The 19,848-nt window shown below is 41.2% G+C and overlaps 1 protein-coding gene across 6 annotated transcripts in view; it reads right to left on the reverse strand.

The window, feature by feature from the left end:
• LOC120296999 (rho GTPase-activating protein 39-like) overlaps positions 1-19,848 on the reverse strand; it is a 130,753-nt gene that overhangs the window by 47,921 nt on the left and 62,984 nt on the right. Inside the window, exon 1 of one of the 6 annotated variants that reach the window (XM_039319100.1) lies at positions 7,518-8,014. The exons of the other annotated variants lie outside the window; for them this stretch is intronic. The gene's annotated coding sequence lies outside the window, so the exon portion shown is untranslated. Of the gene's footprint in view, positions 1-7,517; positions 8,015-19,848 lie in introns of those variants that run through there. 6 annotated transcript variants of the gene reach the window in all.

Genomic DNA, 19,848 nt, shown 5'->3' on the forward strand with positions numbered 1-19,848 from the left:
GAATATTTATGGGCTGCAGGCCACTAAAATAAATAAGTTTGTCGAGCACTACAATTCATCTCCCTAATTCTTATCAATATTAGCAGCTTTCCTGAGAGAGGTTATATACTCTTTTCAGATTTTGCAGCCTGGTGGGTAAAAAAAAAATAGAGCTGAGAACCTTATTCTACCCCATTATGTCTCTCTTACCACGCTTCCCTTTTAGAAAATGAACTTGGAACCTACTAGTTACTTTCAAACTGTTTAGGGCCACTCTCAGAACTATTTCCGTTTCCATCTGTTCCAGCTTCTTTTTCCAGTAGAAGGGGCGTTGTCTTACCTGAACGCCTTTTCTCAGCAGGATGATGTAGAGTCCAAATGGATGGGTTCTATGACGGCCTTCCTGCCTGGCAGACTGGGTAAAAACTTCGGCCACACCCCTTCCTTTGGGCGTGACCCCAGTTTTGACTTAGGCGAGAAACTTTGTTGGAATTAACCTTGCAGCTCTTTATTATATCTTTATTATATCCCTGCCTAGACCTATCCTCTGGGTGGGCTTGGACTCTACATCATCCTGCTGAGAAAAGGCGTTCAGGTAAGACAACGCCCCTTCTCCAGCAGGATGACTGTAGAGTCCAAATGGATGGGACATACCAAAGCCCTCATGTCCCCCTGGGAGGGAATGTCTAGGCTACCGAACTCTGAGCAGATACGACCTGTTGAAGAACTCTTCTGCCAAAAGCCGCGTCTGCTGCTGCTAGGGAGTCTAAACGGTAGTGTCGAATGAAAACCGAAGGTGAGGACCAGGTTGCGGCCCTGCAAATCTCTTCCACCGGAGCTTGCGTTAGCCACGCCGCAGATGTGGCTGCGCTCCGAGTTGAGTGGGCAGTCACCTGAGTGGGTGCTGGCAAATCCTGTGAGACGTAGGCCTGCGCTATGCAGGCTCTGATCCACCTGCCTATGGTGGAAGAAGATACCTTCTTTCCCATAGTTGATGGTTGAAAGGACACAAATAATGCTTCAGTCTTTCGGAAAGCCGAGGTGCGTTTCACGTAGAAACACAGTGCTCTCCGTACGTCTAGCTTGTGCCATCTGTGTTCTAGCTTATGTTTGGGTCTTGGACAGAAATCAGGAAGCGTAAGTTCCTGAGATCTGTGAAAGGTGCTATTTACCTTCGGGATGAAGGTCGGGTCTGGTCTAAGAACGACCCTGTCTTTGAAAAAGGTACACAGATCCTTCCTTACTGACAGAGCTGCTAGTTCTGAAATTCTCCTTGCCGAAGTAATTGCCACAAGGAAAGCTACCTTCAGTGATAGGTGATGGAGTGAGCATGTTTCAAGAGGTTCGAAGGGTGCAGATGTCAAGGCTAGAAGGACCCTAGGCAGGTTCCAGGACGGGTACCTGTGTATGACTGGGGGCTTTGTGTTAGACGCCCCTTTTAAAAAGGCATTAATCGCTGGATGTTGTGCTAGGGAAGTTAAGTTGTCGCAGGAGAGTACGGTTGAGAGGGCCGATATCTGTCTGCGGATGGTATTGACTGACAGGCCCCTATTAAGACCCTCCAATAGGTAGTCTAGGATATTGGGGATAGATACTGCGGTCGGGTCTAGGTGAAGCGAAGCGCACCACCTGCAGAATCCCTTCCATGTAGCGTCGTAAATCCTATTGGTGGACGCCCTTCGTGATGCCTGTATGATCGATATCACCCCTGCAGAATAAGATTGTTTAGTTAAGCTTTGCCGCTCAAATGCCAAGCGGCTAGTTGTAGCCACTGGGGATCTGGGTGTACAAGCTTGCCCTGACTGAGTTTTACCCTGTCCGGGGGAATCCTCCACGGAGGTGATATCGAAAGGTCCACGAGGTCGGCAAACCACGGGCGCCGTGGCCAGTGAGGGGCAATGCAGACCATTTCTGCGCCCTCCAGGATCATCTTGCGTATGGTTGCCGGTATTAGTGGCAGCGGTGGGAAGGCGTACAGGAGTTGCGCCGGCCACCGGCACCTGAGAGCATCCGTTCCCTCCGATCCCGGGGACGGGAATCTGGAGAAGAACCTGGGGAGTTGTGTATTCTTGTGGTTGGCAAATAGATCTAGGTGCGGTTGTCCGAACCTCCGGGAGATCTCCTCGAAGAGAGCCGGGTCCAGACGCCATTCCGACTGGTCCACCTTGGCTCTGATCAGGGAGTCCGCCTGGGTGTTTGTTTCCCCTGAGATGTGTTCCGCTCTGATGGAACTCACATTGGCTTCTGCCCACCGAGCCAGAACCAATGCTTCTTTCATTAGTTCCACTGATCTCGTTCCTCCCTCCTTGTTTACATGTGCCTTGGCTGCTACATTGTCTGTAAGCACGAGGACGTGTCTCCTCGTTACTAGGTGTGAGAAATGACGGAGGGCCAGGTGTATGGCCCGGAGCTCTAGCCAGTTGATGCTGTGTGACAGGTCCTTTTGACCCCACTGGCCCTGTGCTATCTGGGTCCCCAGATGGGCTCCCCATCCGAACAGGCTCGCATCTGTCGTGAGCGTGACCCTGTTCGGTTCCCTGAATATGCTCCCCTTGAGTGTCATGGGGGATAGCCACCATTTTAGTGATTTCATCACCTGTGCTGGTACCAGCACACTCCTGTTTGAGGTGCTGAGGTTCCTCCTCTGGTAGGGTAGGAGGAACCACTGCAACTCCCTCGAGTGGAGCCTTGCCCATGGGATGATGCCCATGCAAGATATCATCTTTCCCAGGAGCTTCGAGAGTTGTAGCAAGGGCACTCTCCTGATCTTTTGAATTTGGTGGATTAGCTTGGATATGCTGATCAGTCGCTCCTGGGAAAGGAATACCCTGCACTGTGACGTGTCTATCACCGCGCCCAGGTGTTGCAGTCTCCTTGAGGGAATGAGGTGGCTCTTGTTTAGATTGACCGAAAATCCGTGCCCCTGTAGGGTTCGGATTGTGGTCTTGAGATCTGTCCTTGCTTGTTCCCGAGATCTGGACTGAATCAAGATGTCGTCCAGATAAAACTGGACGCGAACCGGAATCAACCTGAGATGGGCCGCTAGTACAGCTAAGATCTTTGTGAATACCCTTGGTGCTGACGACAGTCCGAAGGGTAATGCCCTGTATTGGTAATGTCGCCCCGCGTAGGTAAATCTGAGGAATTTCCGGTAGCTGGGGTGGATGGGGATGTGTAGGTACGCCTCTGTGAGATCTATTGAGGATAGTAGATCGTCTTCCCTGACGCTGGCTAGTATGGACTTTAAGGAGTGCATCTTGAACCTCCTGTACTTTATGAAATAGTTCAGGCCCTTCAGGTCCAAGATTGCTCTCCACCCTCCTGATGTCTTTGGGATGACGAAGAGGATAGAGTAAAATCCTCTTCCCTCCTCCTCCTTTGGTACCTTCTCTATGGCCTGAATTGACAGGAGGTGGACTATAGCCGAAGTTATCAGCCTCGTCTTGTGTGCTCTTCTGGAGATGGGACATCTGATGAACCGGTTTGGTGGGGGAGAGCAGAAGTCTAAGGTCAGGCCATGTCTGATCGTTTCCAGGACCCAGGAGTCGGTCGTGGTCTGCTCCCAGACCCTGATGAAATTTCCTAACCGACCCCCAATGGGAGTATCCTGTTTGGCGTCACTTGGTGCGTTTAAAGGATCTGCCTCCCGCTCCCCTATATGGGCGTCTGGACTGGAACTGGCCCCTGGCTCCCGGGCTCTGGCGATCCTGGGTTCGATCCTGTCTGGGGTAGAAGGATCGTGAGCCTCTGGGCCAGTCCCAGGATTGCCCTGATCGAAAGGGCTGCCTCCATTCCCAGGGGCTTCCTGGGCGGGAACCCTGTCTCCGGAAGTCCTGACTGCCTCTCCTGTCTAACTTCTTTGATGGGTGTACTAGGATTTTTTTCTTGTCTCTGCCTTCGCTGACATGTGGGTCCAGAATGGAACCAAATAGGTCTACTCCACTGTATTTGGACGTCGAAAGACGCCATTTGGACCTCAGGTCTGTCTTCCATTTTTTGAGCCATAGTAGCCTACGTGAGGCCACTGTGGCCGCAATGGATCTAGCCGCATACTTTGTTGCGTACAGTGAAGCGTCTGAGACAAATTGCGAGGACGCGAGGAGCTTGGCCAATGTTTGGTGTATTCTGACCTGGTCTGGAGGCACCGTGCCTTGCAGTTCCCTCAGCCACATGATGCTGGCCCTCGCGAAGAAAGATGAGGAAGTGGCTGCTCTGGCCGCCCAGGCTGCAGCCATATGGGAACGCCGGAGTGAGTGTTCAAATTTCTTCTCCTCAGGCCTCAAGACCTCCGCCATGTCTCCTGGAATCGCGGAGGTAGAAAATAATGAGATTAATGGGTTATCGACAGTGGGAACCTCTAACATGTTAGAGAAGGAGGGAGATAGGTTGAAAAGCTTTCTTTCCGCGCTGTTTGGTGCCGGTGGGCTTGCAAGTGAGGACCATTGTTCCTCCAGCGTGGTCATGAAGACCTCCGCACATGGGATGTACTTATCTTGTGGAACCTTTTTGGCAAACAGAGGATTGGCCTCCTTGCTTGTTGAGGGCTTCTCATCCTGTACTGATGTTAGGTTGACTGTGGAAACAGCCTTTACCAGGAGTGATTTTAGGAGCGCTGGGTTAAAGAGTCCAGAGCTCGTTGCCTGCTCAGGTGCCGTCTCCTCGTCCTCCGAGAGGGGCATGTCTGACATGTCGAGGTCCACTGAGTCACCCTCTCCCAGTTGAGAGGAAGTTTCAGAGGTGCTGGTAGGGGGTGGCCTAGCCCGACCCTTACGGGGTGTGTGAAAGGCCACTTGTCCCTTAGAAGCCATGAACTGGGAGAATGCATCCTGCATGAATGCATGGAATTGTGCCGACCAAATGCCCTCCTGCGCTTTGTCGTTAGAGTGAGGCGCTGGGGTGCGGTCGGGTGAAGAAGCTGGTGAGGAGGGGTTGGAGGAGTCTAACTGTTCAGTTTCCCCAGGAGGAGACCAAGTCTTAAGCACTTCCTCGGCAGTAGGGTCTGTGCTGGGTGCCACCGCTGGGACAGGGGAAACCGAATTTGTCCCATTGGCATTGGTTCTCTGTGCCCTGCTAATTTGTCTTTCTAAAGCCAAATGTCTCCTCAAAGCCTCTCGCTCAGCCGTTTTAGACTGTCCCTTCTGAGAAAGGTGTTTTGTTTTAGCTTTCTTCTTCCCCCCCACCTCAGATTCAGAAGATCTGCGTTTTTGTTGTTGCTGTGGGGGGGACAATTGAGGGACCTGTGTGACTGAATACGAGACATTGTCTGCCATTGTGCCAGACACCCCGAGTAGGTAGTGCCTGGAGTGGGGGACAGGATACGCAGATCAGATGCAGATGTTTGGGGCTGAGCCCTCCTCTGCCTATACAAACAATGGCCGGACAGACAGGAGTCTTTGGACAGAAGATCCTGCAAGGCAGTGACTAAAGGTCACTATAGGAACAGTCAGAGAAAAATACTCCTCCTCACCTCCTCACTTAGTCCAGAGAAAGTGCAGTTTATACCTCTCTCTCCCCCTGTCTGTGGCTGTGGTAGCAGACCACGATCAGAAAGGTTCTCTTCCTTTTCCTTCTTCCTTCCTCCTGTCTCAGTTTCTTGCGATAATCCCGGATTTTAGCTTAAGGGCTGCCCCTTTGTCTGCAAGGGAATGGAGTCCGGATGGCCCCGCCCCCAAGGGAAAACGGCGGGAAGGTCCGTTCGCTCAAAATGGCGAATGGGGAAGAAACCACGCCTCCTAATGTTAGCCCGGGAATCCACGAGGTTCAAACAATGGCGGATCTTTGACTCTGAGGGACCGCGCCTCTCCTCTAAGGAGAAGGCACTTCTAGCGCTGGTTCTGCCTCTCGCGCCGCTCCGCTGGTCTATGCCGAGCGGCGCCGCGGTTTAGCCGCTTTCCGCGCGGCTCAGCTGTTTCGCGCTGAGCGGCGCCTCGTTCTATCGGCCCCAATCACGCTTTCCGCGCGGCTCAGCTGTTTGGCGCTGAGCGGCGCCTCGTTCTATCGCCCGAACCGCTCAGCTGTTTGGCGGCCCCGGAGAGCGGCGAGCAATCCGGTAGTGAAACCCCCGCCCCAACAGCTGCTCGGTGGGCCGGTTATCGGCGGGCGAGCGATCCGGTCCGGCTCCAAGCCTCCCGTTAGTCCCTGACGCCCCACTCACGAATCCGCCGATCCCGGCTGCCTCTCTCGAGTCCTATCCGCTGCCAGACAAATTTTCGTTCAACTGGAGGAAGAGGGGATTCCCTTTTTTTTTTTTTTTTTTTTTTTAAGTTAAGTTAGTTTTGTTCTGAGAGCTGCTTCTCGCACTTCTACCAGGCTTCGAGACTGAGTCAAAACTGGGGTCACGCCCAAAGGAAGGGGTGTGGCCGAAGTTTTTACCCAGTCTGCCAGGCAGGAAGGCCGTCATAGAACCCATCCATTTGGACTCTACAGTCATCCTGCTGGAGAAATAAAATATTCCCTTTTTTGGTCGGAGGAGTCTAGGTCAGAGATTAATTACAAGTCTACCTTATGTTGTAATTAAGTAAATGCAATTAGACTGTATGGTTGAGAGACAATGTATTGCTGAGTATTAGGATGAAATTACACATATAAAGATTCAAAATTATTTAATTTAGGAAAATACCTTACTTGCAACAAAAATGATTCTAAAACATTTGCAATAAAGGGAATTCAGGACAAACTTTGAAAAGTAAAGCCAGAAACAATAGTTTAAACAAGGGCAGAAAACTTGATTTCCTCCAGAAATTCTGGTCCACAAATTCCTTGTAATCTATTCAAGCTGACACTGAGTTTGTCTAAAAATGTAAGCCTAACCTGTAAAGCATTAGGTTGCATGCTGCATGTTTCATTTTTTCCAAGAATTTTTATTAAAGTTTATTATAATATAAATTACAAATGAAAATAACAATCAGAAAAAGAGGAAAGGAGGGTTCATGAAGCTAACCCATGGGTGGATTCTCCACTCGTCATGCTGGAGAAGAAAGTGATTTCTGACTATACTCTATGCAGTAAAATATTAAACATAGTTACTTCACTTTTTTTACATTAGATTTCTAATAACTTCGAGCCATTTCCATAACTACAAAATTATCCAATCCTTAAACTAAAGTCAGAGTTTCATTTTTTATTCTATTTCAAGCATGAAATCCAGAAATGATTTCTAAATGGAAACAAAACTGAATAAAACTTTCTAAATGGAAACAAAACTTATCTTTGTTTAAAACAGTTAGCTTTGCCATTTCCAACAAATTCATTATATATCTTTCCATCTGCACATACTGAATTTTCAGCACTATCAGCATGTATGATAACAATAACCCAAGTTTTGTTTCAAGCTCTTTGACAACAACCTAACAGAAACATGTCTAGTTTCAATTTTATATTCATTTTAAAAGTTCAGAGTATTTCTTAAAGATTACCATCCTTAAAATTAGTTATTTTTAAGTTAACTTTTTATAAAGGGTTTCTTTCAACGTTATATTATATTAAGACAGTACAAAATCCATTTTTCTGACTCCGAACGTCCTTTCATGTCAACTCACCCCCTCCAACTTGTCACAGCAAAATAAAATCTTTCTCTTCTTCAGAATATCTGTTGAACAGCAGAAACATTTCTTTTTCTCAAAATCTTCAGATATTTCTTTCAGGACAGTTGGATCCATGTGGTCAATCTTTAATGCAATTTTGAAATGAAGATCCAGAAATTTTTCTTCTATGGCTTGAGGTTTTATCAGCAGTTCTTCTTTTTTTAATTTCATTAGAACAATTTTGTTTATATCACCCTCATAATGAACACTGTTACTATCCATTCAATATTTCAAAAAAATTTAACTTTGTCACTGATTTCTGTCATTGTGGAACATTTCCAGTGGTTTGATAAGTTTCTGCACTTGGTTGTATCTCTAGCATAACACTCTTTATTCTGATTGCTTGGATTGCTTGAATTATTTTGTTTGAGCATTCCTACAAAATGATTCTCATGAGATCCAGTTGGCTTAGCTCCCTCCTCTGGGCTGTTCTGGTTTGATGTTCATCTTGTTTGTCCTAAAATTTAATAAAGTCAGAGGTGGTTTTTCCCTATTTTGTGATCTTTGACTCCCTCTTGTGGGCAAAGAACAAATCTTTTAAATAACATGCACGTCTGAAGTTGTATCTTAGCAAATCAGGTTCAGTTAAAATCTGAAGACTTCACTCTCCCACAAGAACCTCAGAGTCATGACTTATAAATTCCATTATCAAATGAGCATGGCAGAAAAAAGGCTAAATTATGCCGCCAAATTTTAAGTCCTTATGTTTCTCAAAAACAGGGTAAGGAAACAAAAAATTCCAAGCTTTCTTATTTTAACTCACCATGGCACTTCCCCTCGTTATTTAGTAGTACTAACAATGTTTCTAAAAGACCACAATTCTTCAGAAGAGTAACACATTTTGACCGAAAGAGTATTTTTAAAATCAGTAAAGAAAAATAGTTAAAATAAAGTGTTTAAGAAATAGAAAGCATGACTTATTGTCCATTTGAAAAAAGAGTTTTAAACAATGGCTGTTTTTCCACTGTCATCGGGCTGCTATCTCTGCCTCTCGCTAACTTAGAAGGAATGGCAGAACCTGGGGGCTGAATTAAAAGAGGGATCAGCCTAGAATCCCTGTGTAGTCATAGAAGGACTAAGACCAACTCTTCTTGAATTCCATGGACCCTGATCTAATTTCAAACAGGTGCTAACCATTAGTTGAGAAGATTCCTGTTTACAGGCTGTTTACAATAAATCAATTTAATTAAACTTTCAGTGGTATCTGACAGCTAATGATTCACCAGTAAACTCTGGAGCACCTCTCCAGAATCCTCTTGCAAATCATCACTGTCTGGATGGTCTTGGAGGGTAATTTCTGGGACTCTCTCTGTCTTGGAAAAATTTTTCAGACTTGGGGGTACTGCCCAAACCCTCAGCTGGAAAAACCAACCCCAAAGTTTTTTGCTTGGGTATTGTCAATCAGCCATTTTCTACCAGACGTCACAGAATACTGCATTTTTCAGTAGGATACAGGTTCTCTGCATACGTTCAATCACCAATGTTGTTGCAAACAATTAGATGTCTAAGGGAAGAGTGTCTACTTTCCAAAATGAAAAGCTTTGATGCCATTTAGTTTTATTAATAGTTATGAAATATTAATAAGCATTAGTTTAACAAAAGATTTGTCCCACTCACTACTGTCAGACATACTTGGTTAAATAACTTTTGATTTCTGTTCTCCTTTATTGTATATCATTGTACAGTATTGTACTTATTTTTTTTATTGTAATCAACTTTTGAAAAATGCTCTTTAAAATGAGGATAGACATATTTCAATAGTACAATTCAACTAATTAATAGTTTGGTATTATGTACACATTCATTTAAAATCATTTTTAAAATGGTTTTGTTTATACCAAACCACATTGGTGAAATCATAAAACATACAAGCAACCTTGAGAAGGAATCAATTTGCCAAGGGGAAGTATAAGCATTTGGGAGAGTACAATGACTCAGAGGGAATCCTTAATGTAGAAGATAATCCAGATAAAGGAGTACAATGATCAAAAGACTATTAATATCCCTGCAATGAGCTTTTCTCATCACCCTGCAAAGCCTAATGCTTGCCCAAACAAGAAATGGTATGCTAGGTAAACACATGATAAACTACGGACTTGGCACCAGGATATTATATGATTGATGCTTGCTATCTAAAGAGTTGATAGGTTTGTGATTACATTCTCATGTTCTAATACAGGTAGTTCTTGAGTTACAACAGGCCACTTAGTGATGATCCAAAATTATAACAGACTTCCCAAAGGTACTTATGATCCTGTCCTGAAGTTACATCTGTTACAGCACCTCTGTGGTTGTTCACTGTTACAACTGACCACAGAGACACTGAAGCATGCCTCCCCGCCTATTGCCCCATCCTGCCCTACCAGGTCACCAAAAGCACTGGGCCTGCTTTGTAACCCAACAGGTTCCACACACGCTTCTCTACTTCCCCACCCACCCTGCATCACAGATAGCTCACTTACTCACAGCAATTATATTATTCCAGCACAAATGTCCAGATAAGCAGGAGGTATAACAGGAGACAAAGAATCAAGCAGATAGCAATACTCTAACAAAGGAATTATTAAGGGGAAAACCACATCCTGACCAATACTGTAAGGACAAGCTACTATATATAAACAGGGGTAAAATCTAACACTCACTAGTACTGATAATGTTACCATGTCAAGTAATGAAACATCTGCAAGCAAACAGCCAAGCTCAGAGAGGACCAAGGACTCCACAGTTCAACCCTGAACTAATATACACTTCTATTGAGAGGTGAAATGACCCATGGTAGAATATTTTGAATACCTCAATTCCTTTATATCAGCAAATCATGAGCGTTAATTTTGTGGCTGAGATTCAGCACTATAAATGCTTTTTTGTCAATCAATCTAGTTTGGTGACATGTGGAATAAGTATACTCCATGGTCTAAGTATGAGGGCAGCAGCTGTCAGTACAAGGGGAGGTATATGTGGATGGTAACAGATTGAATATTGCATAGCGAACAGCATTTGATATTGTAATTCATCTATGTCCTTCATAGTTGTGGGATAGGGAACAGATGGCTGTGGAAAATTCCACACGCAGACTAGAGTCCAAAGAACTGTAGAACTATGCAAGTAGGGTGAGTAGATCAGAAATGATCTTGGTCTTCTGTTCCCAGTCCCTCATGGAAACTCACGAAGAGTTTAAAAGGAAATTTAAGAAGAGGTCTGGATGGCACTGAACTTACTTATTCAAATAAAAAAGGATAATAACAACAACAAAAAAAACAAGAATAATTCTCCAAACCCTGCATAATCCTAAACTGACATTGATCACTGTAATTTGTATCCTTATCAAGAATTTTTACTGTTGGACTTCTGGTGGTTCCAGTGACGACGAATGGCGGCGTTTTACAAAGCCGCCCGTTCCTGGTGCGTATAAAAGCCGCGGGACTTTGACAATCAGCTGTCCCGCGGCTTGAATCTCCTCCCTGGGAAAAAGGGAGGAGGAGAGCTCTCAGGTAGAGGTAAGAGCTCCCCTGGATTCCTGTTATTTTGGGATCGGAGGGTAGAGCTCCCTCGGAGCCTGAGCAACTCCGCGTTCCAGGGAGACTTCATTCCGAAGTTTTTGGGATGAAGCAAGTTGCCGCTTCCACATCTGCTTTTTTTTTCCAGCTGCTTGTGAGTATTTGAAAGCAGATGGAGCAGACCAGGAGAGACTGTGCTCAAGTTTGATGGTGCCTTTAACTTCAGCAAGTTTCCTCTTCCTCTTCTTTTGTTCACTTTCCCTTTAGAAGAAAGGGAAAGTGAAAAGTAAAATGGCGTCGTCTTTCTTGCCTGATTTGCATTACAAAGTAAAACCTGGATACAGATTAACTCTTTAAATACAGAAGTAAGAATTTGGCTTTTATTCTTTCCTCCTTTTTTTTCTCTATTTTTTTTTTCTAAGAATACTTAAAAGAACTGTGCCCTTTTTTTCTCTTTTTCTCTTTTTTTTTCAATAAGAATCTTTCTTCTTGGAACTTAAGAAAATGGCTTCAAAACGTCTGCCTCCCGCCCCTAAGGTTCCTATTTCTTCTCCAATGCCTCAGCCTGCATCTCAGAAACCAAAATCACCTCCACCTTCTCCTCCTCCTCCTGCAATTTCTCTTAATGATTTACAAGATGCTTTAAAACAGCATGCCTTGGATATTAAGGAGGAGGTAAAAGATCTTATAATTGCAGAGAGGGCTAATACAGAAGAATTATTGGAGAAAAAGAACAAACAAGTAAGAGACCATATCCTTCTGGCCTTTCAGGGCTTAGCCCTGCACATAGAGAGGATTGATAACCAGATGGAAAAGATTACTGAAAATGCATCAAGGATGGAATTTAGAATGCAGGAGGTAGAGAACAAGATAGAAATTACACAGGATGAACAAATCATTTCACAATATAGGGAGATGGAACATGCATTGCATATCAGGGGCCTGAGGGAGAACCCTCAGGAAGACTTAAAGATGCTTATTGTGAAAGATATTGCTCCTAATATTGGCTGGCGGCCTGAAATAATTGAGAATGAGATAGAAAATTTTTTTAGAGTTAATTCACGGGTTGCTAGACAGAGAAATCTACCAAGAGATGTGGTTATTTATTTTTCTATAAGATCTATCCGTAATGAAATTATACAGGCTTTTTACAAACAAAAGTTTCAAATTGCTGATCAAGATGTGATAATTTTAAAAGAGATACCTCCAAAAATTTTAAGAGCCAGAAAAGATTTTACTTTCTTGTCTGATGAGCTGAAACATCGTCAAATTCAGTTCAGATGGGAGATTCCAAGAGGAATAATAGTAAATTATGAAGGGATACGTCACAGATTAACTACTGTTTCCAAAGCAAGAGATTTTTATCAGTCTATCTTAAAAGCAAGATTGTCACCACCTCACAAATAAGGATGACGGAAGAGTCTCTTATGGCAGGAGCCTCATCAATGATGGTTATGGAACAAGCTGCACCGAATTCTGACATAAAAGAGCAAAGGATGACACGAGCTGCCCATAAACGTACAGAAAAAGAGCAGTTGCAGAAGAGTGGTGAAAGTTTGGTTGTTACAGAGCCTGTGGGAGGGGCAAGACCAAAAAGATCTTCAACAGCAGATCTGCAGGCCATGCTCCAGAGGCTCCAGGCCGGTGGAGATGGTCAGGTTCCTGACCTGGAATGTTAATGGCTTAAACGTGCCACAGAAACGAAGAAAGATTTTCCATTATTTGAAACAACATAATAATGATTTGATATGTTTGCATGAGACTCATATAACTTTAAAGGATTCTAAATTTTTGATGAATTCCCGTCTGGGCACACATTTTACTGCTCCAGCCCCTGGGAAAAAAGGGGGAGTGGTAATTTATGTGAAGAAAACTTTTTCAGCTAAACTAATTGAGGCTGATTCTGAAGGAAGATATCTTTTTGTGGAATTATTATTAAAAGGCCGAAAGGTTCTTATTGTTGGACTATATGCTCCCAATCAACAACAGAAACAATTTTATAAGTTGCTGCATGGCAAGATATCTCAGTTGGATTATAAATCGGTACTTTTGATGGGTGACTGGAATGGGGTTTTAGACCCAACTATAGACAAAAGAAGTTCCTCTAAAACTTTTATTCAAACTAAACTACCTATGACTTTCTTTGATTTGAAGGAAGAACTGGAGCTTATTGATATTTGGCGAGAAAGGAACACAAGTGATAGGGACTTTACTTTTTATTCTGATAGACACCAGTCATTTTCAAGGATTGATTTCTTTTTGATTACTAGTGACTTCCTCCCTAGAGTGAGGAAGGTGAAAATTTTTCCCAGAACATTGTCAGATCATAGTCCGGTGTGGATGGAGTTATATTCGGAAGACGGGAATAGAAGATCCTGGAGACTGAATGAGAACTTATTTAATCGGGAGGAGTTCGTACAAAAGTGTAAAGAACATTTAAAGGACTTTTTTACTATAAATATGAATAAGGGAACATCGATGTCTATGGTTTGGGACGCTAGTAAAGCATATATGAGGGGAATTTTGATTCAATTGAATAAAGTTTTTAGGGAAAAAGGGTCACAAAGACGTAGAGAAATAGAAGAAGAGATCAAATAAAAAGAACAAGAGTTGGTTCTTAACCCTACTGATAATAATTTAAAGGTATCTATAAAGATGCTTAAGGAACAATTTAACATGTTGATGGCAGATCAGGTGGCTACCAATCTGTCGTATATGAGACATAATACTTTTTGTAATGCGAATAAGTATATATGTAAGCCTGAAGAATTCCACCATCAACTCAGAGATGAAATCAAAGGGCTCAGGCAGGCAGGTTGCTTTGCAGCAGGCAGATTGGTACAAAGTGGTGAGGATGGCTGAAAAGATCATTGGCAATTCCCTCTCTTCCATCCAGGACATAGCACATAACCGTTGCTTGAACAGGGTCCGCAAGATTGTCTGGGACACTACACATCCACTTCATGACCTGTTTTCCTTGTATCCTTCTGGGAGGAGGCTTTATGGTATCCAAAGCAAAACATCCAGATTCAGTCATAGCTTTGTTCCATATAGTATTAACCTTGTGAACTCTAAAGCACCCTCCTTCCATTATGTATTCAAGATGGACAGTGAATAATATTTACATGTTACTTATATGTAAGGGTGTAGGTCTAAACATATTTTGTATATGGTATGTTTTAAATGTGTAATGTATGTGTACACTTTGAGAGGAAGCAACTAAATTTCATTTTTAATGTGTGCCATTGTGCCCACAGGAAAAAATGACAATAAAGGGTATTTATCTAATAGCAATAATCCCAATCGATTCCTAGAGCTAAACTTAATTAACAGAGTCTCACATCCAGTAACCTACAGAACACTTCCCTGAAAGATGTAAACAATTCTCAGATGACAATTGCTATACCACCATCCCTGCCCTAGCTTCTGGACTGTTGCTACATTTCAAGCCAAGCACACCCTCCCTTCAAGGACTAGCCTCAATAATATATGCCATGTTGACCCTCTCATCCACAAGCAAATCACAAATGAGGAAGACCTTATTACAAACTGACATTTAAGAGAAACATCTAGAAGCCAAGGCCTCTGACAGTTTGGGGTTGAGATCAAGGAGTTAAAATGCAAAACAGATATAAAACATTGGTCCTGGGTTCCCTGGAGTAGCCCACTCTTTTCCCACCAGATCTTCCCATGTCTTCAAAGGAAGAAACAGGCTTTTTACAATAGCATCTTATTTGAAATGTTTATTACTTCTTAGCCCAGCTGAGGAACTAAAAAATATTTATTAAAGCAAGGTACTTATAAGATCAACAGGCTGTCTCAGGACCTTGGAGAGCTCATTGCACTTAAGTAAAGCCTGAATTAACTTTCAGAAAAAGAGCTGGTGTTCCAGCAGTGGTGTAAACCAGGGGTATCAAATTCGCAACGTCACATGACATGTCACAACATATTGCGACTTTTTTTCCATTGCAGGCACTGGAGTGGGCGCGGTTTTGCCATGACGCATCCAGCCCATGGGCCAGCAGTTTGACATCCCTGATGTAGACCAACAGTTGCCAATGTGGTCTGGAAATCCATGGGAGTTCCTGGACTTTCACAGGTCCATAAAGTCAAATAAAGAAATATTTTAAGAATACTCCATTTTAATTTATAATACAGTAAATATCAAAAGATATAAGAAATAAACTATAGCTCTTTTGTGCTGCAAAGAGCCCTGAGATCAAAATGTTTGAGTAACAGTAGTTTGGCAAAATATGAGGCCTTGTGAATGTTGAAAGGCAAGTAAAGTTATCCCTTAAAATACTTTTGGGGGAAAATTTTATTCATAAGGGTATAAAAAGAATTTCCCAGCATGAAAATTTTATTTAATATGAAAAATATTAAATCATGTATTCTCTTTCACATCCTTTGTTCCCACGAGTGTTGGCAGTTATTTCTGATGCATCACAAGTACTCCTGACTGCTACAAAATTATATTTTAAGTGTTCTGCTCAAGAAAAGGGACCCATTCAGAAAAAAACACACCAAAAAGACTAGCAATAAACAACAATCCAGCTAAGAACTGAACATGAAGAAATTAAATTCAATGAACTTTTGCAAGCTGCATTTCATAGGATGGCCCTTGAAAATTGAAGGAAATGGCAAATGTCACTTGGGGGCTGCTTGCTATATTTTGTCTGTGTATGTAGTTATTTGGAATAAGAATTTAGCTTGAAGTTAACTGTACTATAATAATCTTTTCAAACTGGAATTGCATTTACTCTCTAGGTTGTATTTTTCTTACAGCTGAGAATTCTAGTTTTTTTGCCAATTTGTTACTATATGCTTATAGAATTTATGACAAGAATACAGGCAGTAGATTCCAGAATACATTGTTGTGTTCTTGTCTTTCTCTCTCCTTTTGCAGTAAAATACAGGGTCAGCTTGCCAGAATAATGATTAGAGCAATGACATTTCCAGTATATAAAAGTTGTGCTGCTGCATTCCAAATAATACTTTCACACCATGACCAATACCTATTTCCCCTCAGAATTATCTTTTTTCCCCTTATATATTATAAACCAATTATTTCTATTGGGGGTTTCCAATTAGTATATAAATTCAGTCAGTATACATGTATTCAAATTTTCTTTGATCAACATTTTACATAAGACCTATGTAATCTTGGGTTGTTATTGGTTTGTCTGTACAATAGTGACTCCCTGTAACCTGCTAGCTCTGGAAGTAATAAAACAATTGTTTGAATTCTCTCAAGTAGGCAGTTTCTTTCTTTTTTTAAAAAAAAATAAGTTTTATTAATTTTCCATTTTTACAAGACTTCAGGTATTTAAGGAAGCAACATAGTGCTTAGTCCAATAACATGCTTATCCATACATACATCAGTTTACATCAGTGGTTCTCAACCTGTGGGTCGGGACCCCATTTGGGGTCGAACGACCATTTCACGGGGTCGCCAAACAATGCAGTCCGCCATTTTTTTCCCCTTTTCCTTAGCTGTGCTACTCCCTTTTATTCTATTGGCTTTTGAAAGCCAATAGAATAGACTCTCTTGAATAGAGTCTAATTCTATTGGCTTTCAAAAGCCAATAGGAATTGTCCAGGCTGTCCCAGTCTACAAACGGTGCTGCACCAGTTGAGTAGTCCTCGACTTACGACTGGTTGAGTAGTCCTCGACTTACGATCGATTGGGGGTCGCGGCATTAAAAAGGTTGAGAACCACTGGTTTACATCATCAACAATTTTTTCTCTATTTCCCTTAGTTATTATACCAAATTAAAATTAATAGATTGCTAGTTATAACTCAATCATTTAAAACATTTATAAACAACTTTTGAATTATATGTCTCCAAATCCTGTTTTTGACTTTTGTCTGGTCAATTACAATATTCCAGTTGGCTTAGTGCCCAACAACATTTAAGTTTTGGATAACCCACGGTTCCCTTATTTCGGCAGTGTTTCTTTATGTGAATTTTCCACCTCACTATATTACTAGGTAGTTGTTTTTTACGCCCAACTTTAGTATACAAAGCTTTGTACAGCTTAGGACCAAGTAATCTAAAGATTACCTGAATCTACCGCTATACAGTACAGCTTTACACTTTGCATGTTCAGCAAGATGCCTTTTGCAAGCTCTATCCCAGATACACTTAATATAAATAATATTTTTCAATAGTGGGGAGAGAGAGAGAGAGAGAGAGAGAGAGAGAGATTGCAAGTTGCTCAGAATCATTGGGGGGGAGAAGATTGTAAAATAAATAAAACATATAAAACCTCAAGTTATCTGTACAGGAGCTTTTCCTTAATATGTCAGGTATAGTCTCCCCCAAAGTAACAATACATAGTTTAATATGCATTTGATTATTTTCATTCTCTGTCATATTAAGAAATGCATTTTGATAACATATCAAATTGTTCTCCACTGATTTAGCAACAGATGTTTTCTAAGATAACTGCCTAATTATTCTCCTTACCCAAATATGTAACTACTTTAGTTTAGAAGTGGTTAATTTGATACAAACTTCACTAGCATAAACATAAACCGAAAATGTATAGTTAAATACATAATCAGTGTTTAACACACATTTGCTCAAGTCTTGAGCTTTCTTGTGAGATGAAAATACAGAGAAATTATTTTTTATCTAACATTTAATATTTCAGTTAATCTAATTTGTTCTAATAACTGGTAACACATTTATCTACTAGAGAAACCAGAGATTTTAATTATTAACTGGATTTCTGAACAAAACTTCAGTTACTTCAAACACCAAATAGTTATTTGCACATTCCTGTCTGTACTCTTTTATAGGTCACAGGCATTTCCTCAGCATTCATAAATAAAAAAAAAATCTTTCAAACATGCTTCAGCCTGTAAAAATAAACCATAATTCTGAACTATGTGCTACTGTGGGACTTCCTGAAAAAGAATACATTTTCCAACTTATTTTTTAAAAAATATTTTATTAATTTTAAGTTTTACAATCTTAAGTATTTAATAAACAACTTAGTGTCTGGGTTCCTTTATCATTCAGTAGTATATATTAACTTTCATTCAAAATATCCAATACTACACCATCCAATATTTCTCTGATCCTCTCTTCTTTCAATAATAATCATTTTCTCCCACTATGCAAGTATAATTTTTACTGCTATTAATACCTATACAATTAAATATAAACATCCTCATCACATGTTTCTAATGTTATACTGTGTCAATATCAGTTTATAATATCTTCTCTAACCAAAACATATCTCAAATGTATTTGCAATCAGAGTTCCCTTATTCAATCTGTATTGGTTTTTCTCGTTTTTTTTTCAATTTTAATTTCCCATCATATTCAAAATAACAATTATCATTTTTCTCATAATTAATTACATTTGGGTAACTAAAAGCTTCCCTTATACCGACCCTCTTAGTATTTTCATATTTCTTATAGAAAATTATGTTATCCTAGTTACAAATCACATCCTTCTATTTTATAATGGTCCTTTTATTTGTAACAATTGTCTATTCTTTTGATCATATTCAAACATCCATTAGATGGTATAATACCTCATCTAATTAGTAAGAATCTCTATTTTCTTCAGTCTTACTCTAGCTTTCTTCCTTTGCCAAATAATTTTGCAAGTCAGTACATTTAAGTCACTAAATATTTCTTCCTGTTTCTGTATATATTATTTGGAATAAAAAAGACAATTTAATTAAAGTGTTTTTAAAAAGCGCTTACTCCATTTATATTCATTAAACAGCCTCCATTTTCTTTCTCCTTCAGTTTCTCTTTTAGTTTCTTGTTCCCCAGTTTTCAGCATTTTTTTCTAACAGCTCTGTCATCCATTCTATCAATTCTTCTTCCTTGTCCTCAAATATGATCTGAAGTCTTGAAAAGTAAAATGTCTTTCCCATTTCTGGTGTTATATCTGGGTCTTCCAAATTTTTATTTATCTGCGCCTGTCTGTTGGTTTCTTCTTTCGAATCCTCTATCTTTATGTCAGTTTCCCCTATTTTTTCCTCTGGTTTCTCAGTTTCTAGTTCATTCTTTATGATCATTTTCTGAACGTTTTTTGCTTGTAAGTTTAAGTTGGAGAGTTGCTCATTTATATTATTTAAATTATTTTTAGTCTCCTCATAATTTAAAACAATTGTTTCTTGAATTGATTTCAACATGGAATGAATTTCTTTCTGGAGCCCATTTACATTTTCTTGTTGATTATCCATGTTTCTTCCAAAGAGAAATAATCCAGAAGCAACTTTCCCACTGTTTAATATTTCTTGATAATTCTTGAAACGAAAAGTCAATCAATATTTGTAATCCAGGCTGTCCAATTCAGAATGTTTCCTTCATACAGATAAAACAGCCCAAGGATTTTTTTTCCCCCTTTTCCCAGCTGCAGTCTGCAAAAGTGAAAGTTTCTAGGAACAACAAATTGTTGGTGGCTTCTGGCTGGTCACATAAATGTGGCCAGTCTTTCTTCTGCCGGTTTGAAGGGCTTCCTTGGATCAAACGGAAGGGCTGCTGCTCCTCCATGATAGACAAGGGTCCCCTTGTCGCCTCTCCAGGGAGACTTTAGACCCTTTTTAGGGTCCCCAGCAGAGCGAAATTGGACCTGGAAAACGGAGTCCCATTTCCCTGCGCCCATTATGCCATGACATCTAACCTGGCACATTTTCCAACTTTGTATCACCCAGCTTTAATGAATGCTGAGGAAATATTAGAAGGGCCAATGATCAATTCAGATAATCCTTCTGAGTGATGTTTGAGAAATAATGGGAACTGATCTGGCATCTTAATTTG

This window comes from Crotalus tigris, unplaced genomic scaffold (genome assembly GCF_016545835.1).
Source record: "Crotalus tigris isolate CLP2741 ecotype Arizona unplaced genomic scaffold, ASM1654583v1 scf7180000022411.5474196:2289641, whole genome shotgun sequence".
NCBI lineage: Eukaryota > Metazoa > Chordata > Lepidosauria > Squamata > Viperidae > Crotalus > Crotalus tigris.